This window comes from Oncorhynchus masou, chromosome 8, assembly GCF_036934945.1.
Source record: "Oncorhynchus masou masou isolate Uvic2021 chromosome 8, UVic_Omas_1.1, whole genome shotgun sequence".
In the NCBI taxonomy this organism is placed as follows: domain Eukaryota; kingdom Metazoa; phylum Chordata; class Actinopteri; order Salmoniformes; family Salmonidae; genus Oncorhynchus; species Oncorhynchus masou.
Window position 1 is genome coordinate 46,156,330 of NC_088219.1, and position 7,067 is coordinate 46,163,396.

The window sequence follows — 7,067 nt, forward strand, 5'->3', positions numbered from 1 at the left end:
CCTAGACTTGGCACTCCCGTAACACTTGCCATGCGGTAGTAGAGAGAACAGTTTATGACTGGGATGGCTGGGGTCTTTGACAATTTTTAGGGCCTTCCTCTGACATCGCCTGGTGTAGAGGTCCTGGATTGCAGGCAGCTTAGCCCCAGTGATGTATTGGGCAGTACGCATTACCCTCTGTAGTGCCTTGCAGTCGGAGGCCGAGCAATTGCCGTACCAGGCAGTGATGCAACCATGCTCTCGATGTTGCAGCTGTAGAACTTTTTGAGGATGTCAGGACCCATGCCGAATCTTTTCAGTTTCCTGAGGGGGAATAGGCTTTGTTGTGCCCTTTTCACGACTGTCTTGGTGTGTTTGGACCATTCTAGTTTGTTGTTGATGTGGACACCAAGGAACGTGAAGCTCTCAACCTGCTCCAATACAGCCCCGTCGATGAGAATGGGGATGTGCTCTGTCCTCCTTTTCCTGTAGTCCACAATCATCTCCTTAGTTTTGGTTACGTTGAGGGATAGATTGTTATTCTGGCACCACTCGGCCAGGTCTCTGACCTCCTCCCTCTAGGCTGTCTCGTCGTTGTCGGTGATCAGGCCTACCACTGTTGTGTCGTCTGCAAACTTAATGATGGTGTTGGAGTCATGCCTGGCCATGCAGTCGTAGGTGAACAGGGAGTACAGGAGGGGACTGAGGAGGGGGGGACTGAAGTTTACATACACCCAATTAGTATTCGGTTGCATTGCCTTTAAATTGTTTAACTTGGGTCAAAGGTTTTGGGTTGCCTTCCACGAGCTTCCCACAATAAGTTGGGTGAATGTTGGCCCATTCCTCCTCATAGCTCTGGTGTAACTGAGTCAGGTTTGTAGGTCTCCTTGATCACACACGCTTTTTCAGTTCCACTCACACATTTTCTATAGGATTAAGGTCAGGGCTTTGTGATGGCCACTCCAATACCTTGACTTTGTTGTCCTTAAACCATTTCGCCACAACTTTGGAAGTATGCTTGGGGTCATTGTCCACTTGAAAGACCCAAGCTTTAACTACCTGACTGATGTCTTGAGATGTTACTTCAATATATCCATATAATTTTCCTACCTCAGGATGCCATCTATTTTGAGAAGTGCACCAGTCCCTCCTGCAGCAAAGCACCCCCACAATATGATGCTGCCACCCCCGTGCTTCACAGTTGGGATGGTGTTTTTCAGCTTGCAAACCTTCCCCTTTTTCCTCCAAAGATAACAATGGACATTATGGCCAAACAGTTCTATTTTAGTTTCATCAGACCAGAGGACATTTCTCCAAAAGTACGATCTTTGTCACCACGTGAGGTTGCAAACCCTAGTCTAGATTTTTTATGGCGGTTTTGGAGCAGTGGCTTCTTCCTTGCGGAGCGGCCTTTGACGTTATGTCGATATAGGACTTGTTTTACTGTGGATATAGATACTTTTTTGTACCTGTTTCCTCCAGTATATTCACAAGGTCCTTTGCTGTTGTTCTGGGATTGATTTGCACTTTTCACACCAAAGTATGTTCCTCTCTAGGAGACAGAACCAACGCGTCTCCTTCCTGAGCGGTCCCATGGTGTTTATACTTGCATACTATTGTTTGTACAGATGAACGTGGTACCTTCAGGCATTTGGAAATTGCTCCCAAGAATGAACCAGACTTGTGGAGGTCTACATTTTTTTCTGAGGTCTTGGCTAATTTCTTTTGATTTTCCAATGATGTCAAGCAAAGAGGCACTGAGTTTGAAGGTTGGCCTTGAAATACATCCACAGTTACACCTCCAATTAACTCAGATTATGTAAATTAGCCTATCAGAAGCTTCTAAAGCCATGACATCATTTTCTGGAATTTTCCAAGCTGTTTAAAGGCTCAGTCAACTTAGTGTATGTAAACTTCTGACCAACTGGAATTGTGATGCAGTGAATTATAAGTGAAATAATCTGTCTGTAAACAGTTGTTGTAAAAATTATTTGTGTCATGCACAAAGTAGATGTCCTAACCGACTTGCCAAAACTATAGTTTGTTAACAAGAAATTTGTGGAGTGGTTGAAAAATAAGTTTTAATGATTCCAACTTAAGTGTATGTAAACTTCCGACTTCAACTGTAAGTATATGGATGAGCGATGGCTGAGCGGCATAGGCAAGGTGCAGTAGATGGTAAAACAATACAGTATATGTTATGAGAAATGTAAGATATACAATATTAAAGTGGCATTATTTTGGCGCCCCCCCTTGGGTTGTGCCATGGCAGAGATCTTTGTGGGCTATACACGGCCTTGTCTCAGGATGGTAAGTTGGTGGTTGAAGATATCCCTCTAGTGGTGTGGGGGCTGTGCTTTGGCAAAGTGGGTGGGGTTATATTCTGCGTGTATGGCCCTGTCCGGGGTTATATCCTGCCTATTTGGCCCTGTCTGGGGGTATCGTCGGATGGGGCCACAGTGTCTCCCGACCACTCCTGTCTCAGCCTCCAGTATTTATGCTGCAGTAGTTTATGTGTCGGGGGGCTAGGCCCAGTCTGTTATATCTGGAGTATGTTACTATAATTTAATTATGCCAATGTGCTTTCATCAATTGAAAGCCCTTAATCTATTTTATGAGAATTTGTAAGATTTCTTGTTTGCATAAAATAGACGCAGATCAGTCTTTAAATAATAGGTAATAGAATTTATTCTCGGAGCGCGCTCCCACTTAGCAGTTTATATACAGATCATGACGTCATTTCACTGCTTTAACATAATCCCCTCCTCTCGACCGGGACAAAGTAAGGTGAAAAGTTCATTCAAACTTACTAACACACTCCCAGATAACTTTTGACCCCGCAACATTATCGATCACCACTGAACTGACAGTTATAATTAAAAGAAAACCTAGGAATGCACTCACTGCCTTATCTAAAAACCCCAGAGCTAAGTTTCAGTTGGGTCAACCATAGGCTAACGACCTTATGTGTTTACACAGTCCACAACCCATTTGTTCCTGCCTAGTTGGAATGGTGTTCATTAACTTTTTATTACTCCTTGTCCTGTCACACAATTCCTTCTTATGAACTCATATTGTCTATTACTTATAAAACAGAGTATAAGTTTACCTAGATACAATTCTATTTAAAATGGGGATATTGTTTATTCATTTATCCATAATAAATTCAACAGAGTATTCCTCCTGTCTTATCTGGTGTCCTGTGTGCATTTAAGTATGCTCTCTCTAACTCTCCTTCTGTCTTTCTCTCTCTCAGAGGACCTGAGCCCTAGGACCATGCCTCAGGACTATCTGGCCTGATGACTCCTTGCTGTCCCCAGTCCACCAGGCCGTGCTGCTGCTCCAGTTTCAACAGTTCTGCCTGTGGCTATGGAATCCTGACGTAATACCTGTCCCAGACCTGCTGTTTTCAACTCTCTAGAGCTTAGAGATACTATGAAAATCCAACTGACATTTACTCCTGAGGTGCTGACCTGTTACACCCTCGACATCCACTGTGATTATTATTATTTGACCCTGCTGGTCACCTTTGAACATCTTGGCCATGTTCTGTTATATTCTCCACCCGGCACAGCCAGAAGAAGACTGGCCACCCCTCATAGCCTGGTTCCTCTCTCGGTTTCTTCCTAGGTTTTGGCCTTTCTAGGGAGATATTCCTAGCCACCATGCTTCTACACCTGCATTGCTTGCCGTTTGGGGTTTTAGGCTGGGTTTCTGTACAGCACTTTGATATATCAGCTGATGTCAGAAGGGCTTTATAAATACATTTGATTTGATTAAGTGGCATTGTTTAAAGTGACTAGTGATCCATTTATTAAAGTGTCCAGTGATTGGGTCTCAATGTAGGCAGCAGCCTCTCTGAGTGAGTGATTGCAATTTTGCAGTCTGATGGCCTTGAGATTGAAAAACAGCTTCTATCTCTCAGTCTTAGCTTTGATATACCTGTACTGACCTCGCCTTCTGGATGATAGCGGTGTGAACAGGCAGTAGCTCGGGTGGTTATTGTCCTTGATGATCTTTTAAGCCAATCTGTGACGTTGGGTGCTGTAAGTGTCGTGGAGGTTGAAGAGACGTTGTTGTGCCTTCACCACACTGTCTGTATGGGTGGACCATTTCAGTTTGTCTGTGATGTGTATGCTCAAAATATTAAAACGTTCCACCTTCTCCACTGCTGTCCCTTCAATGTGGATAGGGGGGTGCTCCCTCTGCTGTTTCCTGAAGTCCACAATCATCTCCTTTGTTTTGTTGACGTTGAGTGAAAGATTGTTTTCCTGACACCCCATTCTGAGTGCCCTCACCTCCTCCCTGTAGGCTGTCTCATCATTGTTGTAATCAGGCTGTTGTGTCATCTGCAAACTTGATGATTGAGTTGGAGGTGTGCATGGAAATGCAGTCGTGGGTGAACAGGGAGTACAGGAGAGGGCTGAGCACACACCCTTGTGGGGCCCCAGTGTTGAAGGTCAGCGAAGTGGAGATGTTGTTACCTACCTTCACCACCTGGGGGCAGTCCGTCAAAAAGTCCAGGACCCAATTGCACAGGGCGGGGTTGAGACCCAGGACCTCCAGCTTGATGATGAGCTTGGAGGGTACTATGGTGTTGAATGCTGAGCTGTAGTCAATGAACAGCATTCTTAAATTCTCAAAGCAAGGGGATAGGGTAGTGTGCGGTGTGATGACGATTGTGTCATCTGTAGACCTGTTGGGGCGGTATGCAAACTGAAGTGGGTCTAGGGTGACAGGTAAGGTAGAGGTGATATGATCCTTGACTAGTCTCTCAAAGCACTTCATGATGACAGAAGTGAGTGCTACGGGGCGGTAGTCATTTAGTTTTCTTTACCTTCTTGGGTACAGGGACAATGGTGGCCATCTTGAAGCATGTGGGGACAACAAACTGAGATAGGGAACGATTGAAATATGTCTGTAAACGACCCAGCCACCTGTTCTGCGCATGCTCTGAGGACGTGGGTCGGGATGACCTCCGGGCCAGCAGCCTTGCGAGGGTTAACAAGTTTAAATGTTTTACTCACGTCAGCCACGGAGAAGGTGAGTGGGGTGATGCAGTCTTTGTTAGCAAGCCGAGACGGTGGCACTGTATTATCCTCAAAGCGGGCAAAGAAGGTGTTTAGTTTGTCTGGAAGCGTGACGTCGGTGTCCGTGACGTGGCTGTTTTTGTTTTTGTAATCCGTGATTTCCTGTAGAACCAACCACATGCACCTCGTGTCTGAGCCATTGAACGCTCAGGTATTTGAGGATTATTATTGACTGAATAATTAGTAACAAAGGCCCATCCGTCTGCTCCTTCTGCGGCGCCATTGTTTTGGGTCGCCAACTGGGGTCAGATCCATTGTCCTGGGTGGTGGTCCGAACAGAAGATCTGCTTCGGGAAAGCTGATGTTATATCCAAGTTGACGTTATATCCAATAGTTTTTCCCGGCTGTATGTAATAAGACTTAAGATTTCCTGGGGTAATAATGCAAGAAATAATACATTAAAAAAACGAAATACTGCATAGTTTCCCTAAGAACGCAAAGCAAGGTGACCATCTCTGTCGATGCCATTTCTCTTGTTGTGTGGTCAGTGATTGTGTGGTTGTGATCAGTACTTGTTTGTCTGTGGTCACTAGATGTGGTCAGTAGTTGTGTGTTTGTGATCAGTAGTTGTGGTCAAGTGCTCAGTTTTTGTGCTGTTGTGGTCAGTAGTTGTGTGGTCAATAGTTGTGTGGTTGTGGTCAGTAATTGTGCTCACCTCTTCATCCTCATCATAATTTTTGCGCTCTGGGTCTGTGAGTATCCATAGCAACATATCCATTTAGGCTGCTCAATGATGACACAGAGAGCTGATGTTAGCTAGCCTTTTTGTCACTCTAGACTTATTGGTAAAAGCTATTCCTAATCCAACCGGGGTACAGCCCACCCTTCTCTTTACAGACAGGCAAATCAAATCAAAATCAAATTTATTTATATAGCCCTTCGTACATCAGCTGATATCTCAAAGTGCTGTACAGAAACCCAGCCTAAAATCCCAAACAGCAAGCAATACAGGTATAGAAGCACGGTGGCTAGGAAAAACTCCCTAGAAAGGCCAAAACCTAGGAAGAAACCTAGGGAGGAACCAGGCTATGTGGGGTGGCCAGTCCTCTTCTGGCTGTGCCGGGTGGAGATTATAACAGAACATGGCCAAGATGTTCAAATGTTCATAAATGACCAGCATGGTCGAATAATAATAAGGCAGAACAGTTGAAACTAGAACAGCAGCACGGTCAGGTGGACTGGGGACAGCAAGGAGTCATCATGTCAGGTAGTCCTGGGGCATGGTGCTAGGGCTCAGGTCCTCTGAGAGAGAGAGAGAAAGAAAGAGAGAAGGAGAGAATTAGAGAACGCACACTTAGATTCACACAGGACACCGAATAGGACAGGAGAAGTGCTCCAGATATAACAAACTGACCATAGCCTCCCGACACATAAACTACTGCAGCATAAATACTGGAGGCTGAGACAAGAGGGGTCAGGAGACACTGTGGCCCCATCCGAGGACACCCCCGGACAGGGCCAAACAGGAAGGATATAATCCCACCCACTTTGCCAAAGCACAGCCCCACACCACTAGAGGGATATCTTCAACCACCAACTTACCACCCTGAGACAAGGCTGAGTATAGCCCACAAAGATCTCCGCCATGGCACAACCCAAGGGGGGGCGCCAACCCAGACAGGATGACCACATCAGTGAATCAACCCACTCAGGTGACGCACCCCTTCCAGGGACGGCATGAGACAGCCCCAGTAAGCCAGTGACTCAGCCCCTGTAATAGGGTTAGAGGCAGAGAATCCCAGTGGAGAGCGGGGAACCGGCCAGGCAGAGACAGCAAGGGCGGTTCGTTGCTCCAGAGCCTTTCCGTTCACCTTCCCACTCCTGGGCCAGACTACACTTAATCATATGACCCACTGAAGAGATGAGTCTTCAGTAAAGACTTAAAGGTTGAGACCGAGTTTGCGTCTCTGACATGGGTAGGCAGACTGTTCCATAAAAATGGAGCTCTATAGGAGAAAGCCCTGCCTCCAGCTGTTTGCTTAGAAATTCTAGGGACAA